This window comes from Geospiza fortis, unplaced genomic scaffold (assembly GCF_000277835.1).
Source record: "Geospiza fortis unplaced genomic scaffold, GeoFor_1.0 scaffold41, whole genome shotgun sequence".
Lineage (NCBI taxonomy): Eukaryota > Metazoa > Chordata > Aves > Passeriformes > Thraupidae > Geospiza > Geospiza fortis.
This window is the reverse complement of record NW_005054299.1, coordinates 7,188,550-7,215,700: the sequence shown is the minus strand read 5'-3', so window position 1 is coordinate 7,215,700 and position 27,151 is coordinate 7,188,550. Positions and strand designations below refer to the sequence as shown.

General features: G+C 40.1%; 2 long non-coding RNA genes across 2 annotated transcripts in view; one reads left to right on the top strand and one right to left on the bottom strand.

Moving 5' to 3' along the window:
* LOC102044376 overlaps nt 1–27,151 on the top strand; it is a 138,501-nt gene that overhangs the window by 100,199 nt on the left and 11,151 nt on the right. Inside the window, exon 3 of the long non-coding RNA XR_265230.2 lies at nt 25,312–25,503. This is a non-coding gene — a long non-coding RNA (uncharacterized LOC102044376). The remainder of the gene's footprint in view (nt 1–25,311; nt 25,504–27,151) is intronic.
* On the bottom strand, nt 16,154–25,566 carry LOC115948383. Its single transcript, XR_004082206.1, has 3 exons — nt 25,369–25,566; nt 23,747–24,197; nt 16,154–16,212 (listed from the first exon to the last, which is right to left on the bottom strand). It is a non-coding gene; the product is annotated as an uncharacterized LOC115948383 (long non-coding RNA).

Sequence of the window (27,151 nt, the reverse complement as noted above, 5' to 3'; positions counted from 1 at the left end):
ATGCCTTCCTGTTGCTTAACCTAATGTAGTGCCTGGAAATTATTTTAAACTCCTTGCAAAAGAACACCCAGAGGTCTCTTACATTATAATTAATAATTATGAGGTAATTAATAGCTACTACTGTGATCACTTAACCCTTTGAAGAACTCATGTTCTTTTTAGGTGCTTTCCTCCTTGCAGACTGATCATCTTAATTATTTCTGTTTGCATGCACTTAGCAGCTATTAAAATGGAATTTAAAATACATTCTCAAGTAGATTAGAAATGATTTTGTATGTTTGGAGGCCATGTCAGTGTGAATGAACTAGCTTTTTTTACCTTCCTGTGCTGATGGGCTTGGACTTTGTGTTGTGTCTTTTTCCCAGACCTTTGACAAAAAACTGACTCTCTTTCTGCTTTCAGCATTTTGAGCCTTACTGATAATGGTCTAATGATTAACTCTTGGAGCAATGGGGAGCCAACTGTTTGCAGTATTCCCAATATAGTGAATTCTTCCAGCTCTTAAAAGAAAGAAACTTGTGGAAGTTTGTAGATTTGACACATTTTTAACTGGATAATTAATGGCTTTACATGTTTCAGTCAGTATTAAAGGTTACAGACTCTTTGTCACTGTTCACAAGCCCCTTGGCAATGAGGATATTTTAAAATCCTCAGTGGATGGAGGTCAAGTATGCAAGTCTGCCCAGGAACTGTCTGCAAGACTGAACAAGTTATAGATACAGTTTTAGAGAGACCTAGAAAACCATATTTTTCACCTTCAAAACAAGTAATGACATAGAAGAATTAAACCATCTGCATTGAGTGGTCTCCAAAAGACATGAGGTTAGGCTTAAACTTGAACATCACTGTGTGAAGACTCTGGACTGTTTGTGGAGTCCTGTCTACACAAGAAGTACGAGTTCAGCTTTGTGTTTGTTTCTCTTCCTGGCTGTGGTGGGATCATTGCCTGCAGTTCCTGCTCTCACTCCCACAGAGGAATGGTGCAGCAGTGCTCTGTCTCTCACTGCATCAGCTTTCTGAGCTGAGTCAGTGTGCCTGCAAAAGTGGCTCACATCTGCCCAGCTGCTGAATCATCCTGGATGTGCTGGGAGACTTGAGGCTCTAAAGTGTTCTGTAGCTCTTCCTTGTTTTCAGATAAGGCCTCGCTAACTGGGTTTATATGGTATCTCCTGGGCAATTTTGCTGTTCTGCTTCATCTGTTTCTTTCAGCACAGCCTGTTATGGGTAGGTGTCAGAACTTTTCCTTTTGCTCTCAGATCCAGATCTCTACAACACTGTTGAAACTTTAGGATTCAGGAGAACTGAGTGTTATGGGGTTTTTAGGGTTTAATTCTGAGATGGTCTTTCTTCCTGTCTGAATAAAGAAGAGTGATAAAATTTGCCTGCTTCATTGGTTCATGCAAAGGTGTCTGCGAAAGATTTGGAGAAAGTAGGAAAAAGTAAAGTGCTACTGGTGGTGGTAGTGTCATGCTCTAATCTTGGCTGAATCTTCCATGATTTAAACACAAGATTTTAAGTTCTCTATACCTCAGCTTGGAATCTGTTATATCAACATCCCTGGAATCCAGGGCACTCTGTACACCAGTAACATACTAGGCGAAGGAACATGGCTTTTCCAGGCAATGGGTGAAGGCTTCCTTCATTGATTGGAGCTGATATTGACCAGACATTGCTCTTCTCCCTTCAGCTTGATAAGCTTTTTCAGTTTCTTCAGTCTGGTTGCTTTTATGCTGCCATATTTATTGTTATATGGTTGTTGCCTTTTTAATTGCAGATGATAGCTAATTGAGACTCGAGGAACTTTATTTGCTTAACCTTGGATCTCTGGATGAGAAGCTGGTTACTTTGAACCTTTCAGCCTTCTGCTCTTAAATGCATTGAGAGAAGCACCTCAAATTTGGTGGTTTTATTGTAATTTTAAAGACACAAATAGATGCCTTCATTCTTAAAAGCAACATCAAAAGGCCAGAGAGTTTGGAATGTATCAATCATACACTATTAATCATTCACCATTAATCAACCTACACATGCCTATATTTCTATCAGGATCTCTTCTCCTTCCAATGTGTTCACTCTGCCCCACTGCTGGAGAAATACAGTCAGGAGGAAACCCAATAGGGCCCAGTTGTCTTGTGCTATAAGTAAGGACAGCTTGACTTCCTGACATACTTTGGTATGAGTGCAGTGTTTGTCACATGGATGGGTCTATGCTTATTTATATGCAATGCCATTACTGTTCAGCCGTGGAGTTTGGATTTTCTGTTTGCTGTTCACATGAAGATTGGTTAAAATAACAGATCCTAACTGCTGCAGACTGATTAGTTCATTTTATAACTGATAAAGCCAATAAAGTAATAAACATCAAAGTGCTTGGGTGCAAAGTCCAAAAAATATAAAGTAAGAACAAACATGGGAATGCTTGATAGTTATTCCCAGTGCCCAGGTACAAGTGTATTTGTGTGTTATGACCCTCCCCTTTTCTGGGCTGTGCAGTCTATGCGTCATCATTGCTTAACTCGGCTCTCCGTGTTGTGCAATTTGTTTGGGCTTGCATCTCTCTAGTCAATATATTGGCTTTCGTTAGTGCTCTGCTTTCATAAACTGAATTATCTCTTTGGACGGGAAATACAGTAAAGGAACAGATGTGCTGCTTTGGAAGGACAGCGCTCTTGTTCGTGTGCATAGGTATTACTTAACAGAGGTTGTATATCCTAGACTGCATGCTTTTTGGGGTTAACTAAAATAATACCAGATTGCATGTGTAATATATGGAATAAAATTTTAAAAGCTCATTTCTACCTAAAGCAGTGGAGTTAAAACCTACTTCCTTATTCTTTCCTTTCTGACGTTTCCTCTCAACCCTGTTATTATTTTTATGCACCAAAGATAAGCTCACTTGCCTTTAAATCTAGTGACAGGAAAACTCTGCCCTGGAAAGTTTATATTAACACACAAGGGCTCATATGGTTGCTAGACATGAAAATCATGCAGAAAAAATTTATTAGATCACATGCAATCTGCAGTCCTGTAGTGTGGAAGAAATACAGAATTTAGCTGAAATGTCCAAAATTCTAGTCAGTACATCAATGAAAGAGCTCCTGTCTGCTGTTGATTCCTTCTCTCTTGGTCATCCATTTCTCAGGTACCTGCTTTGTGCTGGTAGTCCTGATAAACACAACATGAAGACAATATATGGAATATCTGGTGGGAAAATATAAACTCCTTGTTGGTTTGTTATTTATTGTTGGGGTTGTTTTTTGGTTTTGTTTTTTTTCTTCAGCCATGAAGCTGTGTTGTGGCAGAGAGGGCAGAAGCTGCTGGGTGCTGAGGCTCAGGATTACAACTGAGCTGATCTGCTGGTTTACCTTTGGGAAAAGGAGCCCAGCCCTCCCTTTCCCTGCTGCTCTGGTGAATGTGGGACAACAGGCTGCACTCATTCTGTCCCTCTATATGGCACAAGATGGATCCTGAGTAGTTTTGGTGGATTGCTGAACCAGTGTTAAGTAAGGCATCTACAAGTGCCAAGACCAGTTCAAGAAATATCTACAGAATTTCCCTTCTGTTAACCTCTCCAGTTTCCTGATTTGTTACCTAAATTTCTGTCTGCAAACAATAAGGAACTCTTTGTGAGAAATTATTCCATTGTGATAAATGTGGCACAACTGTTCTGTAATTTTGCTTTTATTCGCTAGAAACAGATCAATGTTTTTCTTTTCTCCTAAAGTCTCCTTTATGTTATGGGATTGTCTAAGGACAAGCTTTTCAAAGGAGAGAAACAATATTCTTACACACATGGAAGCCATCGCTGTTTCTCCTGTTGCTCCTTTGGCTTGATGCTGTATTACAAGGAGTAATTGTGGGAAGTGAATGCTCCTCTTCCTAAACATAAACTAGGCTGAACTGCACTCTTCCTGTCTGCTGTTGTTAGCCAGAGCATTAGAAAATTGCTGTGTACCAAGTCAGTCATGGAGAAGAAAAAGCAGGAAAATTAGCTTTTTTTTTTCACAGCTTAATGCATTACCTACCTTTTCACCTGCCCTACATAGGATTGTTTGCAGTGGGAAATGTCAAATAGTCTTGATGAGAGGGATGATTTCATTCCCTTTAATGAAATTGTACAGGCAAATCAAGCAAACAGATTCCCTTTTTTTTCTCTCAGCAATGCCATTCTCTTTCAGACAAGTGTTAGCCCATGAAGAGAGCAGATGTATGTTTGTTCAGCAAGCATAGTGAGAGCTTTTTCAAATTTATATAGTCTCTTTAGCTAAGACTGTTATGAAATAATTTGTCCTTAACTTCCTCTGTGTAGCCACAAGAGAAGTCAGCAAAATTCTGTAAAACATTGAATCAGATAAGCAACTAATTTCTACATGCCTTAGCATTTTTCTACTCCAGATTGAGATTGTTAGGTGAAAAAAATTAAAAATCAAAGTTTGCATTTCCAGATTTATTCATTTGCAGCAAAAAAAGTAGTATAAAATGAGCTGTGAGCATGACACAGCTTCACACTACTAAGGAGGATCTTGCTATAAATTTGTACTTTTAGAGCTTAGAGAGTTGGAATGAAATTCTTTCTGCTGCTAAAATGTTCTCTATCTGTATGTCCTGGTGATTTTATTATTCACAGTCTCCTTTCAAGGAATGTTCACTGAAGTGAGAAGAGAATGTTGGCTTACAGCAAGTGTGAAATATCATATGGAAATTTCTAGTATGGAGGAACAAATTTAGTTCTGTGCTTGGAACTGGGTTCTAGCTTTTGTTTCTGTTGTTTAAAAGATACTGCAACTTTCTGAGCAACATATCTAGATGTTTTGCTGTTTTGCAGACTGTGATTTTCAAAACATTTGAGACATAATGCTATATTTTCAAGTTTTGAATATGGCTGATTTGGGCCTGAGAAATAAGTCAACTTGATCTAATTTAACATTTTTATTTCTTTTGTTCCTGTTTTTTATAAATAAGTAGATTTATAAGGCACTATATGGAGGCATATGTAATTTAATAACATGATTCAGAGAATAATTTCATCCCTTTGGTTAGGGTAAGAAAATTTTCTTTTTTTTTAAATCACAAACACAGTGAATTATGATAAGCATGCTCAAAAGATTTTTAGGATAATAAGGCATGAATAAGTGTTGTCTTTCCACAAAGAGATTAATAAAGTGATTGTACTTACTATGGCTGAGCAGAGTATCTAAGAATATCTAGTACTGCTATTCAAAAATGCTCTTTTAATAACCTTTTGGTGCAGATAACTGTAGGCCCATGTGAATGTCACAGTCAGAATAAGGAGTCTTTTTCTGCATTGACTTGTCCAGTTTTAGAGCTGAATTTGAAACTGCAGGATCCTCTCCAATTGAAATGGAAATACAAGGATGCTTTTGCCAGAAAAAGTGAAAATTGTAGGCCTTGAAATATGAAATGAGACCTAGTAGCTTGTGCTGCAATGAATTTTACTGACCTACACTATCAGTTGAAAAAGCTGCCAGGATTTTGGGGTAGCCAGCCATCTTAAAAATATATGTTTGCATATTTTGTGTTGCAGAAAAGTCATTATTCTGGGCTGAACATGGCTTAAATAGTTGAAACCTGTTACAATTTTTTGTGAAAAGTTAATCTTGGCAGGATTCAGTCTAGGGAAATCAAGGCCTTGTTCAAACTGAAACATCTAAAATTATTAAAATTTGCTGAAGCAGAGTCTATGTAAAGCCTCATACATGACAGCCAGAAACATGGTATAATTGACTAAAATTGTGCTTGAGAATCTGCTTTTCAAGGAATTATTTGACATACTCTCATAGCAAAACAGTGCTATCTTCCTTATCGCTTGTGTTCTGGGACATCATTGGTCTTTACATTTTAGGGACTAAAATGACTATTCAGCAGTTCTCTAGGGGTGAGGAGTAAATCCCCGACCCAATTGAGGTCAGTGGTTTCACGCTGAGGTCATACATACTGGTTTTGTGTTGTAAGGTGTTACATTCCTTCCCAGGTTTGGTTAAATTGTGCTGAGCTGGAAGAGCATTTCTTGGCATAGGATGAATGATTTTGAAGATGTTTGTCCCATCTGGATTTCCTGGCCGAAGAAAGAACCTTGTAGGGCAGAGAGAGGGTTGAGGAATGCCACCAGCCACCATAAGCTGCTGTAGACAACTCCTGTGCTTCCTGTGGGGCTCAGGTACTGCCACTTTTACACCTATGGGACCGATGGAATGACTAGTGAAATCTTCCTGACACTGGGAGAGAAGAGTTCGCCATTCTGTGCATGAGAGATTTGCATGAGAGCACGGTTTATGCATAGGGCCTGTTGTTTTAAAGAGGGGTGTAATGACTTCCCCATTGTCTGTCTGAGCACTCCTTTTTAATGTTAAACATCCATGGAACTGGAGTGGAAACAGCCTCAGTTGGCCACATTTCTGAGAAAAGTGCATCACAATAGCACATTAGTCATCCTCACTTGATAAAAACAAGAAAGATGAATGAAAAGCTGTAGCACAATGTAGAGTTGCAAGAGCAGCTTACATTGAAAGAGCTGGGTTTTTTTCCTTGTTGTTTTTAAAGTGTGTGTGAAGACACCAATGCTCCTTGAAAGCCACTCTGTTTTAGGTTTGAAAAACTGCAGACACCTCAGGATTTCAAGACCTGTACCAGTGGCTGATTCAGGCCTTTTCTTTGGAAGAAGAGAAACAAAATTCTGGCTTCTGCCGTGGCATGAGGCCATCTGATGTGTCCCTGGAAACAGCCAAGAAGAAAAGGTTTGCCTGCTCTGCTTAAACATTCGAGAGCACACAGCATTTTCTGGGAGAGCTGGGCTTTTGTCCTGAGTCACTGCATTCCTTCTCCTCACTGTGCAGTGAGCTGCTGCCTTCCAGCATGCTGCACAGAGCAGTTGGATTGCACTGATCAATACTTGGGGCACATCAATACTCTTTAAGTAAGTTATAGTGACCAATGGCTCTAAACTGAATGAGCACTGTTAGTCTTTCTCTGTTTCAGTGTGCAGTAAAGAGCAGTTTTCTAGGATTGAATAAATGGTGCAGTGCCAGATGTGAGGATCTGTTGAGCTGTATGTAGATCATAGAGAAAAAAAAATCAGATTTGATGACTTTTTGAATGACTTCTGCTTGTAAAAGAGAAACATAGAAATGGTCTCTTAGTTGCTGGCAGAAAACAATAGATGGAACTCTGGGTGCAAAAACATGATTTGAGCTGTGGATATGTTAGCTGGGCAATTAGGATGAGAATGATTTCTGTTTCTCATTGTAAAATAATATATCAGTCAGATGTTAGTCATCATTGCAGGAAAGTGGCAAAAGCACAGCAGTAAAGAGACCCCAATATACCTACCAGATGATGCTCAGAGTGCTGATGGCACCAAGCTCACATCTGTAAGTTCAAACACTTAACACTTGGTCCTTTATTCCCACGTTTGTTCATCCAGCTGCTTTGGTTCTGTGGGCAAAATTTCATCGTGGGAGTCACTTGAAACTGGCTCCTGAGTTCACTGGCATATGAGGAGTACTTTAAAAATATGAAGCATTTTTACATGCAATGTGATTTATAAGTTTGCTTTTTTTCTGTAGGACTGATTTCATTGTCATTTCAAGCTGTGATGTTACACAACAGAGAGAATCACCCTCTGCTGTTATAGTCCCTTTTATTCTTTGCCTCTTATTTGGTTTGCCATTGAAATATTGGGACAAATGCCTCAAGAAATGGTGCAACAGTCTCTCTGAGGCTTTGGAGGCCTGGACAAAGCAATGGAAGGAACATGCAATGTGCAAGTTATGCACTAGGGAATCATGAAGACATTCAGTTATTGTTTTTTGTGTTCTGAGTAAAATGACTTTAGTAATTTAATTAAAATGCAGAACCCAGGCTGGCTTGCAAGGTGTTCAGCACTCTCTGCTCCTTGTGAAGACAGTTTGTCTGAAGAGTGACAGATTTTTTTTTCCTCTCCCATTCTGTGCCTATGTACCACAGTGACATTTGCTTCAATCCTGACATTTAGGTTAAACATTTGGCATTGAAGTCCATAACTTTGCTTAAAGAACTAACTCTAAAGCAGAGACTAAGACTATGAGGATAAGCTCCTACTTCAAATGAGTGGAAATATTGTTTTAAATGTGTTTAAATGTGTTTGTGTCATAGGAATTTGGGGCTAGATTTAAGGCATTTTTAAACTTCCTTTTATTAATGTTGGGTTATTACTGGACATAGCATGTGTTTGTGTTTAAACTAAAATATAATTGACTATAAAACAGTCTTGGCATGTCATGATTTTTAGGAGGTCACTACTCTTATTTTCTTTAAAAAGTTGCAAGTGATGTGTCCTAGAATATAAATTTCCAAATATGGATTAGATCTTACAACATAAAATAATGTTGCTCATGCCCAAGCAAATAATAAGGTCACTTGTCTGGTATTAGGTCTTAAAGTATGACTAACTAAAGATTTCTTAAAAAATAAAGAGAGAGAAAGGAAGAGCCTTGAATAAAACTTCAGAAGGGCGAAGCTTTCTGCTTTGTGCAAGCTCTCTGTTCATGTGGCTTTGGACAGAATGACAGTGCAAGAGCAGATTTTGAGAATGTCCAGGGGGAATCACCAAAATTCCACTCACTAAAGCCTGAGATGTGAAGCTTAGCTGCATGTCTCAGTATGCCAGAGTTAAGTGCAGTTGCCTCTGGAATGAAGATGCCAACAAAGAGTGATTAGGCAGTGTCTGTGACCGATTATTTATGCATCTCACCTGAAAACTCTACAACGAGCAAGACTGGCCTCACCAAGAGTCTGAGCTAAGGCACCCACCCAAGAGAAATGCCATCAATGAAATTTCTGTTTCGAGGAGTGGAAGGTGATACTAAGTCTGAACTTAACTCTAAGGTAACTGAATAGGTACCACAGGACGTGCACATCCTGACTGCTCCCAGTGCCACTGGTCAAATCCTGTTGCTGCTTTTTATGCCTCTATCACTGAAAGTGAAAAAGGAGAAAGTGGAGCAGGAAACGACAAAAAAAAAAGGTTTTGTCTTCACTGTTCTCACTGCTCTTTGTGTGGTCTTACCTTTCAATCCTGATGCCCAAGGAGTTGCAGAATGACAATATTTCTCAAAACTGACTTGGTTTTGGAGAAAACGACTACAGCAATTATTTCTTCTGCTAAAAATTAGTAAACTGCAGTCAATTGAGGGTGCAGGCAAAACTACAGAAATACTTGATGGAATACATCTGAGTTTCCACATCCTGTGCTGAAATGAGAAACCAAGAAAAAAATGTAGATGTAAAGCTATAGTGATTTGAATGCTGGAAATTAATTTCAGAGGATGACTGGTGTTTTTGGTTAGAAAAGACTTTCTTTGGCTTTTATTGTTAATCTGAGTCAAAATATAAGCTCATAAAGTGAGCTTAAATGCAATGACATGTGGAATCAAGACATGATAGTCAGCAATGAAAGTGAAAATAACTTTCAAATTATTTTTGTTAGAAAAACTGAGGCTGTTGGATGAATCTTCTCCTGTTTGAAAAGATAAGGTCTTATATGTCTTTGCAAAATGCACAGAATTTGGCTTCTAGAATTTCAGTACTTTGAGAAAGCTTTAAAAAGAGCTGAAAATGAGGGAGCCCTTGCTGGAAACGTCAGCAGCTTGGCAAGGCTTTGGGCAGTTGGCATTAACATCAATGCTGGTATTCAGCTGACACCCTTGTTCAATGTATCTTTCTTACTGCAACTGGCAGGGGACAAGGGCTATTGTGACTGCAACTTTGAAAGCAATATTTAATAAGTAAATTGATGTGTTCATTGGGAAACTGCAAATCATTTTTATGTGGCTTTTTTTTTCCCCTTTATTAAAGGCTCTTGAAGGCGTGCTCTTTGCATTCAATAAAGTTTTATCTTTACAGTGGGTACTTAGTGGTTTGTATGCTTCAGCTTGCTGCTCAGTGGGCATCAAGGGCAGAGTTTTCCTTTAAATGTCTTCATTCTCTACCTACACGTTCACGAAGAAATAAATTTGGTGGTGTTTGACTTGTGCTGAACATGCAAATCATCCTTTTTATTAAAGGATGTTGTTCAGTTCTGCTAAAGGAGCAAATAAGGAAAAATAAAAGGATTTCAGTGAGTTGCTTCCCCCTGCTCCCAAGAATAATTTCACATACATTGTGCCCATGGAAGTAAGAAGGAGACATTTGCTAATGTTTTGGAGGGGAAAGCAGCTTGTGCAGGGCAATGTAAATCATTATCCTCTGCTTAGGCCTCCCAGAGAGGAGGGAGAAACCAAGATGTGAACACTAAAAGGTTAAGCACGACATTGAGGGCAATTTGTCTATTGTTTCTCTACTAATATCTTTCACCAACTCACCACTCATCACCTTTTCCAAGTAGTCTCCATATAGCAACAAATGGCACCACAGACAAACCAGATGCAATCTCATGTTTTCTTTTCATAAGCATTTGTAAATTTGTTAAAAGGAAAGTAAGGGAAATGGGAGAAAAATGTTTATTTTGTAGAAGCTGTATCAAGGAGCATTGAGAACAGGGGACTCTTTTTGCTGTAACCCCCTGTGCTACCTGATGGACCTCTACAGTTCTGCATGTAATTTTGTTTTCTTGAAGGAGTTGTTCTGTGCCATTGAAATGAACCTACTATGTTCTCTTCGCAGTACTCTTGAGGATCCTGAGCTTGTATTCTCATTATTTAGAACATGTTGACAGAACCCAAGGTGCAAAACTGGACTCTTATGTTCCGCCTTTAGTTTGCTGCTAATTTTCATCTCTCTGTTTAATGTCATAACACAGTTTTCCTCAATGACATATCTGCATATAATTACTGTGTGTATGTTTTTCTGTCTGCAGCACAATGCCATGAATGCACAGAATGTTTTTTTTTCCCAGCAATGTTGCTCAAAGTCCTTAAATTTAAATCTTTCCTTTACTATGTAGGTTCACTACTTTTCCTTAAAAAGAAATCTATTGCTTTTCTCTTTATTTTTTTTGACTCTAAGTTTCTTTCAGTTGGAGCTGACTTTAAAAGATGGAAAGCGTTTATCTTTCTTTACATAGAAATCAACCATATGCTTTGTTTGAATAGATATTATTTCAGTTAAAAAAAAACAAAACCAAAAAACAACAACCAAATACCAAGTAAAAAAAACCCATCCCAACCCTCAAACTTATGAAAACAAAATGTCTCTGCAAGAGTAGATATTTTGTATCTCTTTCTTGCTGTTGAATGTACGATAAACATAAAATGCCAACTGTCCTTATTATAATAGAAGATTTCTAGGTTTTTACAAGCTTGAAGCATTGTTGTAAGAGTTACTTATTTCTCCTTGATGAGTTTTATAACTTAAGACATTTTCACTGAGATGCACAGAGTAGGCTTTCATATTATGGCTGAGTGCTTGTCGGCAGTCCAGGCAGAACTTCTGGAGAGTGGTCAAAGGAAAAGGTCATCCTCCACCATCCAACCTTCCCAGCTGTAGCAAAGGCTGGCCAAAATGCATTTAAACCAGCTGTTCTTTTGTAGCAGCAATTACTGTGGTTGTTACAAGGAAGTTAGATGGTCACAAATGGGAGGGAGATCAGTTCAACGATTGTAAATCCTTGCTGCCACTCATTTCTGAGTACAGGAGCCTTGAATGAATGGAATTAACTTCTGTTTCTCTAGAAAATACAAGTGATGGAATGTTTTACCAACAAGATGCAGAAGATCTTGCTAGTAAAACGAAAATCAACATAAGTTCCTTCCTGTCAATTGCACAACAGTTATATTCCAAGTTTTTCCCATCTCACTTGATGGTTTGCATATAGGTGCTGTGCATAAAGGCTGGTTGGCCAATTTAAATGGTAATGGCAAGATCTGGGAAGTTTATTGTCTTATATATAAGATTTTTTGAGAACTTCTGTCACCTCTTGGGCCAGTAGTGAGTTTTGCCTTATGATGTTGGTGGACCAAGACTTTGCTAGCCAGTCTTGCTAGACGCTGGAAATTTGCAAAAAAGTCAGCATGAATGTCTGCCTGAATTTGGTTTGTGGTATCTGTGATTGAACAGGAGGAAAAAAGCTTATGCTCAGACAGAATTCCCTGACTTTTGAAGAGCATCTTGTCTCCTTATCTTTTGCAAACCGTGCTGTAAACACTTCTTTAACTACTTCCAGAGCTCATTTCCACAAGCAGAGCATTTGGCTGGGTTGCCCCCAGCACAGCAGAGAGAAGCGGTGTCCCACGGTGGCTCTGTCACGGGGCAGCCGCTGTTCACACACAGGGTGCCACGGTTAACTCTGCCCAGATGTTCTATCTGTGGGAAGCCCAGGAGCCAGGGCCGATGTTTTCCAAGCCCTTATCCTCATCCTTATCCTCACCCTCATCCTTATCCTGGCCTGTTGGTGCGAGCGGGGTCAGGCACGGGCCCTCAGCAGATAGCGCTGCCCAAGATGCTGAAGTTTGTGTTGTTTAGGCCACTTAGAGCTTTTCAGCAAACTTCTGACAACAAAGTGATGGGGCTTCTCTGGCAGCTTGTGGACTTAAGAGTGTTTTTTTTAAACATAAGACTTTGGTAGGAATTCTGCCTGTAATTACAAGATCATTTTATGTAGGTGCCAATAAAGCATGTGGACTTTGCAGGAGCTGCATGGTTTCAGGCTGTGCTTTGCTCTGATCATTACTTTTTATGTTTAGGTGTAGATCTTTTCCAATTTTTCCATTTCCCACATGTGTTGATGAATATTGAAGCCAGTCATATCATCTTTTATACAATCAGCTTTCTTAGGATAGCTTACTCTTCATGGAACATGCAAAATAAGATTTTTTTTTGTTTTTGTGGCAGATTTTAGGTTGTGAGTTTCGCATGCATATGTCAAGTAATCCTAGGAACTGAAGAAGTAAAACTATTTTCAGCCATGGTGAGGGGATATTTGAAGCAAAATATACAATCTAACTACATGGTGTCATTATAGAATAATGCAATAATATATTACTGACAAGAGTCAATATTTTTCATAAAATAAACACTTCAGAAACTGTCACATTCCTCCATGTGTGTATCTGGAATGTAAGAAAATACGAATAATTTGTAGCAACTTTTTTGTTTTCCACTAACTCTACACAAGGCACAGAAATCTCTGGCCTATGAAACAATTTAAAATTATATACCTGTTATTACGGGTCTAAAAAACTATTTAAATTTCATAATGTGTCTTTTAAAACTTTTTTTACAAATGGGTTATTTGGTGTTGCATATTTCTATTTAAGAATTTTTTTGTTTGTTGTTTGTTTGATTCCTGAGGAACTAATATTTGTTTTCCTGAATATTTCTACCTTCGTATACAAGAAGCTTTTGCGTACAACACACGAATGACCCTGTTACCTGAGGTTCTACTATGATTTTTAAGTGTGTGAATAAAGGGTTTTTTTCCCTTTAAGGGCTGGAGGTAGGGTTCTTTTAACTGCTTCATATCCACATTCCAAAACCTATTTAAAAACCTGAGTCTAAAGTCCAGCTGACAATGAACTCTATTTTCAGCTAAAACTCCCTCCTCCCCCACTTCGCCACACACTGTTTCTGCTGCTGGTCCACTTGTGATAAAGAGCAAAACTGTTGTTTGGCTGACATGCAGAAGGAGTTGTTTATCAAAAGGAGGCTATTCTAGGAGGATATGCTCTTCAAACAGAACAATGGGGATTTTGAAGATAACCAAATCAGTACTACATAGGTGTTAGATCTGTTTTAAATTGTTTCTGTGTTGGAAAGTAGGAGGGGGCCCTGGTATTTGGCTTTGAATCCCTGGCTTGCAAGTGTGAAATGGCTAAATCCAAATTAGCTGCCAACTGTGCTTTGTACTGCAGCTCAGGCTTGTCTGTAGGGCCTGGGTACAGAGCCTGAGGAGCACAGGCTGGGGGTGCAGTGAAAGAGGCCCCAGAAAATCCAATTTCATTTTGTGATCCAGGTGTGCTTTGCACTTCACCCAGGCCGGTCTGCTTTGGGTTTTTTTGATCCACTCTTGGTGCTGCCTAGTTGAAGCAGCAGTACCTAAAAGCAAACCTACAGGCAGACTCGTCTTTGGCTAGCTAGGTCAGGTTACAGACATCCCCATCCTGTTGATATAAATTAATTGGTTTCTGGACACCAATTATTGATAATCAGAGTTATCAATAGCTGATAAGTGGGAAGAGAAACAAGGGAACTTCATGGGAAACGTAGTTTGGTAGAGAAGCTCTGCAGACACATGTGAAGCATTTTTGTTTGCTCTCACCTTCTGCAGAGAGAGAATCTCATCAAGAATAAAGGTGACCTTCAAAGGCAAGGGAGAGGAACATTACATGTTCTGTCAAGCTCCTGGATGACTGTTTCTATTCTTTCTGAGTTATGACAATCCGTAATTTTCTCTAAGGAAAGCTTTTCTTCAAGTATTTTCTCATATATTTTTGTTATTTTGGAATGTCACCAGGTACAACTGAAAATCCCCCTCTCTCCCTTACTTACTTGTAGTAGTACTTTTGTGGCACATTTAAAAATCTCTTCCCAGAATTAAAAAGTGAAGATTCACAGTAAATAACACAGTATGAACTCTGTTCCCTGCCTCCCTGCAATACCTCTATACATGAAAAGGAGCAGAAAAAAAAGGAGCAGAAAAGAAGCAGAAAACTTTCTCTTTCTTATTCTCTAGTGCTGACCATATGCGAGTGATTTATTTAAGGTCACACAGTGAATTGTTTGCAATAGAGGGATGATTTTCTCTGCTGGCCATCTGATTAAAGCTCAGCCTAAATATGTTTGGAAACTTGCAGGTGGTTCAGGAGAACATCTGGGAATGCCCACTCTTCCTGAAATGTGTATTTTGATTGATTACAAAAGGGGAGAGGTCTTTTCTATTCAACTGATAGGCATCTCCTGCCCTCAAAATTCAGAATTAAACTCTTTTTTTTTTCAGCCCTAAGGTTTTCTACCTTCTTCCTCCAATACAAATGCAAGCTTAAATTCTTTTAAGTGTGAAAAGGGCACCTCGGTGACCCCTGCCTAACATCACTGACACTGTTTGGCATTTTCACCTGAAGCCTGGATTTATTTTCTTAAAGATTCCCACTAGGTAAACCCCATGGAAAAACTAACCCTTGACAGCTCTTGCTGTTTTAACCATCACCTTTTAGAGGCAAGTGTGAGGCTGTGGAGATGAGGAGGGGCAGTTTGTTTATGCCAGAGCCAGCCTTGCTGTTTGTTTTCTATTCTGTACTGAAGTGATGCATTTTCAGAAGCTTTATCCCGCAGCCAGGAAGGAGTGACTCCGTGGTTATTCAGGCAGAGTAGGGATGTGCAGCAAGGTGAGGGGTGTAGCCTGATTGTTTCAGTAAGTTTGGACAGTCTTGACGCTGTCAAGAGTGGGAAATAATGAACCTTTCCTGGGCTTGCTCAGAGTAGTGGCATTGCAGGGGGACACAAGGATGTCTGGGCCAGCAGTGACAACCCTGTAGTTTCCTGTGCTGTTCAATCCTCATGGAACTACATGCTGTGCCCTGCTGGTAAGTTTGCAGACTGCTTCATAGGTATGTTGCCTGGGACTTGAACTTATGAAACTAAAATGATCCTCTTGAACTGAAATGGATTCCTAAAGAGGGTTGGGGTTTAAATTAGAGTATCCCAGAGACTTAGAAGCTGATTGTTTGCTTCTATGTTTGAAAATGCTGGCCTTGACTTTTTAATTTTTTTAATTTTATCTAAGCCAAGAAGCTGTACTTCCATTTGGCAGTGTGTTTTTTTGGTTTTGTTCTAATAACTCTTGACCTGCCCATGTAGATATAACTGACTGGGAATAAGGGCTGCTCCTGGTTTTCACCGTAGCTCATATACAATGATGGAAGTCTTGGAAACCAGGTTTTAGGACGACATAAAGGGTAGAACTTTCCAGCTTAAAAGGAAATACACTCCTATACTTGAAACACAAAAAAATTTAGTGGAGGAAACTAAACTTGCAGTTTAAAACTAACTACAACTTAAACTAAACTATAACTTGCAGTGCTGCTGCAGTCCAGTGAACAATTCTCTGTTTCGTTTGTACTCACATCTGAAATTTTTTCAGTGCTGAGCTCCAAGCATCGGTTGCTGCTGCTTGAACTCTGGTCTTGCTTTAATGATGGTTTCTTTGCTCTCACCGCTGTGCTGGATGGAGTCTTTGGAGACAATCACAATGTAAATAAATACAATCTGTTTGTTTCTAGCCTGTTAAAAAAAGAGTGAGTTGTATGTGTCAAAGAAGGGGGAAAACTCTTAAGGATTCATTTGCATGCCTTTGAGATGCAGGAGGTACAGGAAGCAATGGGTTTAGGGGAGGGCTAGCAAAGTCATTCTATAGGGGTATAACAATAGGGAAACATGTAGAGTGGTTAGATGCTGTTAGATTAGATTAGTGCAGATTTATTTGGCAAGTGGTGTTTATTTTTCTATTAACAATATAGAGGTATTTAAAACTTGCAGAAAAGGTGTTATTCCACAAATCATTGTGGAGAATTGTTAGTTTAATATGTGGGTGGTGTTTTTCTTTCTTTTTTTTTTTTTTAATCATTCATAGGGAAAAACTCCCCCTTTTTTTAAATTAGAAATGCTAGACTAGAACTAGAAAATGGAAATGCCAGTGAAGTAGTGCAGTAGTTCGGGTATACTGAATTTCTCTGCTGCCATGATTGTCCCTAGGCTGGATTTTTCTTCATCTTTTGCATTTGTGATATTTAGTTCCTGCCTTTGCCTGTGTTACTAAAATCTTAAACGTGGTGAAATATGCTGACTCGTACAAAATTTTATGTTTGAGCAAAGGAGAGCAAATAGAAAGAGCAAATGAATTCACAATTGGCTAGAGCTAATTTTTTGTAGTTACTAGCTTACATGACAGATTTGTCTGTCAGTTAGATGTTTGAAAGTAAAATAGGAGGCATAGCACGGGCTGACAGAGAGAGAAAGGTTGGAGTTTCAGAGGGGCAGCCTCCTCACACCATTGCCAAATCACCTCTCTCTTTACTTTGCATTTGTAGTTATAAACTAGGGACACAGGTCTGATGGCTGCTGACAACCCTCCTCAATATTTGTGGTTTCCCTTCAAAGGTTTGATTTGCTGTAAACATTTTCTCAATGAAATTTGCAGTGAGGGAGAAAACTGCTGTAAGACGTGGCCATGGAGCATCACGGAGCTGGACCAAGCAGCCTGTGGCAAGGCTCCCACCTCTGCTGTGCCCCTCCTGCTGCTGCCAGGGCTCCCAGGAGAGCCACCCTGACTGTAGGGGCAATGCTTGCAGCCACTGAGAGCCTCTCCCAGAGCCACTTTCCTGGACTAGGCAATGGCTGCTCTGCACTCTTGGCCCTCTTCCGCTGCTTCCTTCTGGTACCACACTCTTACTCCTCTTTTCTCCTGCTGCTTTTGGCTCTCTGAAGACTATGCAAATGCACAATTCCCTGTTGTTTACAATCTCTCTTAATCCTGCTGTGAGGGAGATCTTCTTCCAGTGCTTTTCTCCCTTGTAATGCAACTAGAGCCACCATTAACCTTACCTAAGAGCTGATGGTTGGTCACTGGAGCCTCTCCTGACCTCCAGCCCCCTCCTCTCCTATACTGTCTGTCAGGTACCATTCTTTAACATGCGCCTTCAGTGGATAAACAGAAACAGGTCTCTACTCAAAATGGGTGGAAAAGGACTTGGATGATCTGTGGCAAATACATGTGTTTGCTGCTACATTGTTTTATTGTTTATTATTGTTTTATTAGCAGAACCTTTTCCTGAGTCCCAAATGATGGCCTATTTGCCCCTGTTGAGTGACTGTTCTACTTTCTATTAATTTCCAGGGCAAATTTGAGCTATCTACTAAGTGCTGCAATAACTGTTTGTGGGCTAATACTTCCTGTACTTTCTGACTTTAGTTAAAGTGTAGGATGGATTTGTATCTTTCAGCATTTCCTTTGACCCACTTTTCTGAATTAGTTTCCACTGTCCCTGAAAAACACTGTCCTGCCTCCCTTCTGGTTTTGCTATTTCCTTTTGTTTGCTGAAATATTTAATGAAAACTTGCAGCAAATAAAAACTTTGTAAGTGGAGGAAATTTCTTTGGCTGGACAATACAGAAAGTCAGATTTGGCGACCTTGGTTTTCAGATGTATTTTCCTTAATTCTTAACTTAAGATAACTTCTTAACTTAAAATAAATCCTGAATGCAATTGTCAGGATTTATTTTTCTTTCCTTGATTGAACTATTTGCTTTAGGCTAGCTGAATCTAAATCCTTTTCTTGTTCAGTTTTTACTTTCTTGATGCTTCTGATGACATCATTTACAGAGTGTTTCATAGTAGAATTGTTGCCCTGTAATAAACTAGTGGACTCTCTCTCTGAATTGATTTTTTGAGGGCAGAAATGGTACACTCCAAATTATTTTAAAGAAAGAAGAAAGGAAAATGAGATGAATACTCTCCTTGTCCCTCCATAATTATCTCTTAAACATGTGGTACAGTGTTGGAAACAGTGAGTAATCCTCACCTTCACAGGTCTGCCAGCCAGAGTGTTTCATGTGAGAGATGGTGTTTTGCTGACGCAGGGCTCTGCTTACTCCAGTGGGTTTCTCTTTGTGCTTTTTGAGATGCCAGAAAATCTACTGCATAGGTCATGCAGAGGGAAATTTATTTGGTGCCATCTTGTTTCAGGTCCTGCTTATCCTTATCATGTGCCTGTGCCCTCCTCCAGAGGCTGGCAGGGGCTCTGCAGAGTGGCCTGTGACAAGAATAGCTGGGAGGGTGGCTTGTGCCTCCCAGCCACTGTGAGCAGGGCTGCCTCCCCTGCCCTAAGGGAGCTGGCTGGCTCCATGCCTGCCCTTGCCAGTGTGCCAGCCTTGTTCTACTCCCTCTCCTCTTCTCTCATGCTCTCAGTGCTCATTTAAACAAGATAGTCTTGAAATGCATCATGGAAGGTTTAGAGGCCGACTTTGGGCAGGATTTACATGACAGACACCAGATCCTGCTCGTCTCTGTACAGATACACCAGCTCTGAGTTTCTCTTAGCTGCAGGGGAGTGCCCAGAATTCCAAATGTGACCGAGAGGAGCAGGGCTTGCCTGTGGTGTTTAGAAGGGTGCGCAGGATGGTTGTGTCAGGTTTGATGTCTCGGGGCTACCTGGAGCTGTGTCAGTGCAAACCATGAGTAGGAGGCCAGGACAAGTGTGGTGAAAGCCACAAGAGAAGATCTTCCCTTCTCAGTGTGATGCACCCACACCAGGACTTTGTGTTATTGAAGCTACATAAATGTGGTTCAAGCATTGTAAAACAAACCCCTTCCAGATACCACAAATCATTCTTTTGAAAGATCTTTCTTGCTCCAATCTTCCCACACCTCCCATCCTCAAATGCCTTACCTAATACTCTAGACAAAGCATAATAAATCTTGCCCTCATTTTTAAGTCTTGTGTTGCACACACTCCCTGCAAGAGGAGACCATGGCATTCCTTATGTATTATTTTCCTGCTTTCAAGGTATATCTACTGTTTAGCACTCTCCTCATTCACACCATTCCTCAAAACTGGCATCTTTCTCTGTTTTGTGTGAATCTGACAGTGTGAAATCTGCACCAGAAACTTAACTGTAACCCACCTGCTGTTTTCTCTATAATTACCAGGAAGCAAGTCCACTGTAAGTATGTCTGTCTCCACTTTGGATGCCAAAAAGACATTGATAGCTTCTGAGTCCATCATCTGTTGGTCTGATGTTAAAAAAATACCTCTCACTTGAGTCAGAACCTTGTCCTTCTCTCATCTCTTTACTGTTTGAGATAATTTCATGTGGTAGCAATGATAGCTTGGATATAGCAACACTGTTGGGGCCTATATGGAGATACCCAAGCTTGTCCTCTTCCTTGGTTTGAAAAGGGCTTAATTTCATAGAGCTAGCTAGCTTTAAAAATGTTCAAAGTCTACACATGCCTGGATAAACTTTAGAGGACCTCTCTTAGCTCTTACATCAGCAGTGTAATTCAATGGTTATGTTAGTGACCTCTGTCAGTACAAGAATTCATGTTAATTCATGGCAACCTAGAGCATTATTATAAACCTCTTGACTGTTCCATTTTTTGAAGCTTTGAAACGTAATCAAAGGTGGATTTATCTGATACTAAGAGATGAACCAGTTACCAGCCTTAGGTTTCTTCCTTTATTTTTGTAGGAGGTTACTGCCAGAGTAAACTGAAATTGGAGGTGGTTTATGATCATGCTGCAGCCTGTACACTACACTTGCTCAGGAGTTTATCCAGGAGGATCAGCTGATCCTGATGCAGGATGGTGACCTCTGGCAGAGACACAGGACAGAGACAGCTGCTTCTGCTCTCCCAGCTAAACCTGCTTAAGGCGGTGGGTGGGAGTTGTTAATGCCATTATTTGTTTAATTGTAGGGCTAATAGGTTTGTGTGTGTGTGCACTTTATTACAATAGAATACACTAAATAGAAGCAGAGGAAAGATTGAGTGTGCTACTTTAGGAGCTGGTTTCCAATCGTTATTCCTTTTTATTAAAGAGACACTAAAAGGAAAAGTAACCAGAAGCAAACTCTGCTTTAAAGTCTCCATAAAAACACAGCTCACCCTGAAGTGTCTGGTGCCATGGGGCTGTGCACTGCTTTTAGGAATACAGGGCAAAGGTGAATTTTTAATTAGTCTGGTCTTCTTATTTTCCTCCAAGTATAGATAGGATTAGCAATCTCAACCTTAGTACTTGAAAACAGGCAGCCAAGGGTGCTCTGGCAATTACTGGCTCCGGAAGTCTGTTAGAAAATGGGAATCCAAAAGTTATTTCTATTTTAATAAAGAGAGGATAAAGTTTTTAATGATGACAGCCTTATGGAAGTGCAGCTTTTTCCCTTTCTCACCCCACTCCATAATACCCTTAATAAACAAGATAGAGATAGAACAAATACTTCACAAGCTACTGCAGGGATCACAGTGGTATTTTGTGAGGTGCTGTGGGAGCTATCTTCCATGCTCAGACCCAGTGTGAATCTACAAGTGATGGTCCTCTCAGGAAAGAAGCTGAGGGCACTTGGCAGTGGAAAGTATCTTGCCCATAGTGGAGATGGTGAGAGAATTGGCAATGAGGAGGTGACTGGTCATTCTGCAAGGCCTGGTCTGGGGCCAGTTTTCATTTTCATCTTGTTCTCTTTCTGTTTTTCTTTCTCTCTTGCTTTTGTTATTTATACCAATGAGCAAATGTTGCTTATTTTTAGCAGCCTTTCCATTTTGCTCAGGCACTGATCCTAAGTAATGGAATGCCTATGGCCCTCCCTCAGGCACCATTCCACCTCTAATAAGAGCAAACAAATGCAAGCTTTGGTGTAGGGAGTTATTGATTTGCTTCCAGGCAAGTAGGTGTTTGTGATATATATAAAAGGTGCTCATGCATGCCATGTGTTAACACTCCAACATCTTATGAAATGGCCTGACATAAGTTGCATTGGGCTCTTAGTGAGAAATTGTGTTGTCATCTCCATAAAGAAGCCTTGCAACTTGCTTATTTTAGGGGATATGAACCTCCCCCTAAGAACACAAACACCCCCAAATAGGCACACCCATTTCCACTACCAGAGCAAAAGCAAGGTCCTCCCTTCGAGTGCAGACAGCTCAAGTTCTGGGAAGCAGATGGATCAATTAATAGAAGCAGATATAAGAGTTGCATAGACAGGGGTAGATACTGTAAGCCCTATTTTATTCCTTTTCTAATTTGGATCTTATATCAGATCTTAATTTTATTGCAGAGATGCTAACACTAGGGGTAATGGAGTCCTGAGAGAAAGAGTTATGGGAGAGCTTCCGCTGAGGTGTGGATGTCCAGGGAGCCCCTGCCACACAGAGTAGCAGCTGGCAAGCCACATCTTCCACTGAGTCTCCTAGCAGATTTATGTCTTCTTTCCAATGACCTTAGAAAACTACCCCTTGTCTAAACCCTTTTAGGCTGGAAAAAAAAGAGTAAGGGAGAGTGTATCCAATCTGAGACAACCTAGTTGATCCTTTCCTAGCCCTACTCAAAGCATATCCAAAAGAACTTCAGAATAAAGAAGCATCTACATAATTACACTGCAAGGAAGGAGATGCAGAGTTTTAGGTCTTGCCCATCCATGCTAGTCCTGCATTCTCCTCAGGTACAAGGGATTTGCTGGGAGAACAAGAACCCTTGGTCATCGCTGTTGCCTACTTTGCATCAACAGCGCTTGTCTCTCCTAGACATGTTTGTATTGCTGTCTACAAAGTGATTTCTAGCTCTTGTCTATTTCAGTTCCAGCTGGAAGGAAAGCAGGTGGGGAGATTGTCCCACACCCTCAGTATTCCTGAGATCCCACCTAACCCGTAGGTATAGCTGCATAATGCTTGGTTCTCTCCCAGTGGGGTCTGGCTTAGTTTAAACACTTCCTGTAGGTTTTTGTCTTCCCAGTTTTCAGCCCTGACTCCTTTTGATAGAGTTAGGAGCCTACTTATGTGCATGCTTATGCTGGCAGAGGAGACTAATTTTCTTCTAATAGAAGACGAGTCACTGTGGAAACATTACGCAGGCAGAGCTAGAGCAACCAGTGGACCTGTACTTAATTTGCTAATGCCATGTCTGTGCAAGTATTGTTACTTTTGCCACTGTTTGGGAGTTACCATTGACTGCAATTGAAATATATTGGAAATGGGGAGAAGAAGGAATCTTGTTTAGGTAACAAAGTGACGCTGTTTTGAGAAGGACCTAAATACCTTTTTTACCATATATCCTTGTAGTATTTCCATCCTTTCTGCTGTTCCAGTTGCTGATGGTTTTATCTGTACTCTGGCATATCTCTCAGCTGAAGCAAGTCCTCTCTGTGCCAAGTCCCTGTTTTGGTACTGTCATTCAAGATCTAGCTCTTATCCTGAACCTGGTGGAAGGGGGGAAGGTGTCTATTCTGAAGCTACTCTTTTAAATTTAGCTGTATTTGTGTGCTATGATCTGCACGCCTCTGCCCCCAAATTACTAAAATTGCAGCACAGTTGTCCAGGGCTTATTTTTCATTAAATGACTCTTATAACTGGTATTCCCATTAATGACTATCTTAGTCTGAAATGCAGCAAGACATTTAACATGAGTGGGATATGATAGCCACCTCAAATAAATACAGTGCTGCATCAGTAGATGTTTTCATATTTTCAGGTAAGCAGGCTGGTGTTGGGGAAAAAGGTTAGTCTATTAACACCTCTGCTCAAAGCAAGCCAACTTCCTTTCTACATGGAATAATTATTTTTTCACATAAGCCCTTAGTGCCTCTGCTATGTTTGCACTTGTAAGTCTCAAACATTGGAACACAGATAGCCCTTTATGAGTGGAATCTGAGGTCATGTGTCTGCGTTTCAAATTCAAAATTGCTGTGCATGGGCTACCATGCACTGGCTTGTGAATGCTGTAGGTGTAAGGGCTGTGGACCCATATTTCAGGTGTGAAGAGAGTTGGGCCTTTTTTAGCACTTAAAGCACCCATGTGTGCAACTCACAGTTATGAGTGCCTTTGGCAAAACTTTGCAGATTCTGTTGATTCATAGCGGGCATCTCACCATCTGTATGGTCAGGATTACAGATAAATATGTATCTGTCCTACACATAACAGAACCATTTAGAGCATCCCTACAGCATAAAGAGGAAGTGAACTTGGGCACAAAATTCACTCTACCTTTGTGAAAGACTGGCTGGGGAGAATACTGAAAGGCCTTTTGTTTGTCACAGTCCAGGACTCACCGGAGATTTTAGGTGGCTGGCAATCCATGTTTCTGTTTATACAATTCCAGCAAGGATTAAGGGTCTTTAACCAATCACAGTTCAGACATAGGTGGTGGTGGGAGCAGAGATTGTAACCAGCATGCCAAGGAAGTAGAGAGACAGAAGGCTTCTATCCTGGATCTTGGATCCTGGGGCTTTCACAGATAAAATGTTGCAGCTGGAGTTGTAGAGGGTGTAATGACACACAAATTTTTGGTTTAATCATCTTCTAAAGTCATGCCCAGGGCTGGTTTACAGGAGATGAAAAAAGCTAATGAACCCTGAGGAGGACTGATCTGCAGCTGTCTTCAATAGCTTCCTTGAAGGAGGTCTTTTTTCATTGCATGTATAACCATTGCACGTTGCTGTTTCGAGCAGCTGTGTCTTTGCTGCTCTGATATGCTCATTGCTGGAACTATCTGGCCAGCACCTGAAAAAATATTATTATTTAAGGTGACATTAACATCCAGGTTCCAGCCACAATTTTGAGCTGGGTACACCACAGTTGAAATAGGAGAGGCTGTCTGTGTCCTAGAAAGCTTATTTTTCTATCTGCAGACGCTTAGCTTTGAAAGAGGAAATGGGTGAAGGCAAGGTAGCTTTTTTTAATTCAATGTGAGCTGGCTAGACAAGTCAGGGAGATTCTTAACAAGTGTGAGATTGGAGTAAGATTGGAACAATCTGGCAGAACCACAAAAAAATCTTATTTAAAATTCCCTAACTTTTGTCATTCCACACTCAGTAGCAGAGCTAGGAGAAGTAGCAAAGGAATGGAGCATAAGACTGAATTTCATCTTCTGTTGGTGCTGTTGCCACAAATTCTTGAGTACTTATGTATACTGTATACCTATATTTCACTGCTGGGCTTGACCCAGAATTTATACCTTGTGCTGCTGTGTTCTGGAAACTGTTGGTCTTGCACCAATAGCACGATTTACAAGGGATATGCCCAAGTGATCTAGAGTGACTGTAACTATGCTGGTGCAAGAATTAAAATTCAGCCATTGAAGGGGCACATTCACAAAGAAAAAATTGCATTACCAATATTTGTTAACCAAAATATGATGACTAGCTTGGGGTAAGTGCTTAAGGCTGTCCTCTGTGCTAACAGGCCCATGCAGAGAAACCGGGTGAGCCCTGGGGTGAAAATTGCAAGCTGCTGAACGCAATGTTCAATACTATGGCTATGTTTTTAAATTACTTCAAGTAAGGAGTCCTTTTGTCCTACCAAGTATGAGGTATTGAAATGTTCTGCAAATATTACATATTTGTTTCTGTTAATATATTATTGACTAGTTGGTATTTTGAATAAAAATAATAATTGTGAGAAGCTTTAAAAATGAACTCTTTATAACTGATCATTTAATAATAATTAAAGGTAGTGAAGGAAACTTGAAACATTCAGTAGTTTTAGAAATAAAGCCAAGGAGGGTATCTTCTGAAATTCTCTGATCTTTTTATTGCAAAAACTGAGGCAGGGGATTTAACTTAAGCGATTGCTTTCGGAAAATCATCGTTACTAGTAATTTCCTTTTTATTTACAGAATATCCAAAAGAAGGGGAAAGTTTGTGAAGGAGAAGAAAAGAATATTGCAACTCACTGCTAGAGGCGTTAATACGACGCTAACGAACCGTAGCCTTTCCAGAGCATAGCTGGCAGCATTAGCACCCATCTGTGCCGAGTGGGCTGTGCAAGCAGGAGCCAGGGCTGAACAGCCTCCACCTGTTTGCAGAAAGTAAGTGAGCACACTCTGAAGTTACTCAGCGCATTCGCTGTGTCTTCGGCAGGCTGGGCGATGTTGTTACTACTGCTTTTCTGCTGTCTCATATCTCCTACTGCCATGTGCCAGCTGATAGGGGAGCTGTGACATACCACACCCCCGCGGCCAGGAAGGGGGTCACATGGACTGGTCTCATCCAGAGCACTTTAAAGAAACTGATAAGCTCTATCTCATTTAACTTGGCCTTTGGAAGACGCTTGTGGAAATTTCTGCAAAGGAGGTGACATCAGTTGTTGTCACAGCTGCTGTGTAAGTCTGCAAGGCTGCGTCTGTTCAGTATCTGCCTGGGGTGTGTATGCGTGTGCAAGTAGATATTGTTCATAGATTGCATTTAAATCAAAACCAGTCCACATGAAGCTGGCAAGAACGTTCACTTGCTCAGAATAGGTGCATTACCATCGAGACTTGAGGCAAGGATGGAGGACGTAAACTTAATAAAGCACAAAGACAACCAGCTTTGGAGGGCTGGCGTGTATGTTTGAAACAAACCTTCTCCCTGGGGAATTCCAAGTGTTAGCATGTGGGACATACTCCAGCTGCTAGCTGCTCCGACTTAAAATAAACCAGGCAAAATCCCATATTCAGGTTCTACCAATGGAGGCAAGCTGCTATTGCAAAAGTTTCGACTCCCTTTTTCTTTCAGTTGGGTCAGAATGACAGCAAATATTTTTGAAAGGGCATTTAAACCCTTAGTATTTCACACAGCTTTCCTTGTGCTTCTCTATAGTGACGTGTTTCTCAACACAGTTGTAAATTTAGCAAAGAATCTGGTTTGTACAGGTTGAAACACTGTCCCAGGAAGGCTGGAATTAAAAAATGGGGTGAGAAGGAGTATTTCTAGCTTGTGTGACAATGACATTGCTACCAATACCGCTTTCCTAATCCTAGGTGCTTTAAAAATCTCAGCATGACTTCATTTACAGAGAACTCTTTGCCTTGTTGAACTGTGGAGACCCTTTTTCTTAAAGAGAAACACATGTGACTTAAGGACGGTTGCTTCTTTCTTCTTTCTTAACATATTGAAGAGGAAATAATTTAATGTGTCTGTGGAAGACTCCATAACAGGATTTCAGGGGAAAAAAAAAAGATGTCTGGGAGTCGTATGATTGTTTGACAACTAGAATATGAAGAATTTGAGGAGGTCTGAAAATAGACTACAGTACTGTTTGCTTTGTCTTGTGGTTTGAAATTTACTTCAGGACTTTTAAAAAATTTTATTTTAATAACCCTCTGACTATAATTTATTTCCAAGGTACTGAGGTACTTGGGAGGGGTGGGAAACAATCAACTTAATGCAATCTATGCAAATAATGTCTAATTTTTTTTCAACAGTAACCTATGTGAAACTTCATTCATCAAGACTACTCAGTTTTTCTGTGATAAAACCTGTTGTGCAACATAATACACAACATTTAGGAATTCAATGCTCTTATTACTGTCAAAGCATAGATAATAAACTCTACCAATCAACTTGAAAAATTTACACAAGTGACTGACATGACCAACCTTCCTGCTTCTTCTCTTCTTCCTTTAGACACAGACACATAAATTCTTGTTCAAATCAACAGGCTTATGCAGGATATATTTATAAGGGTGAACTCTG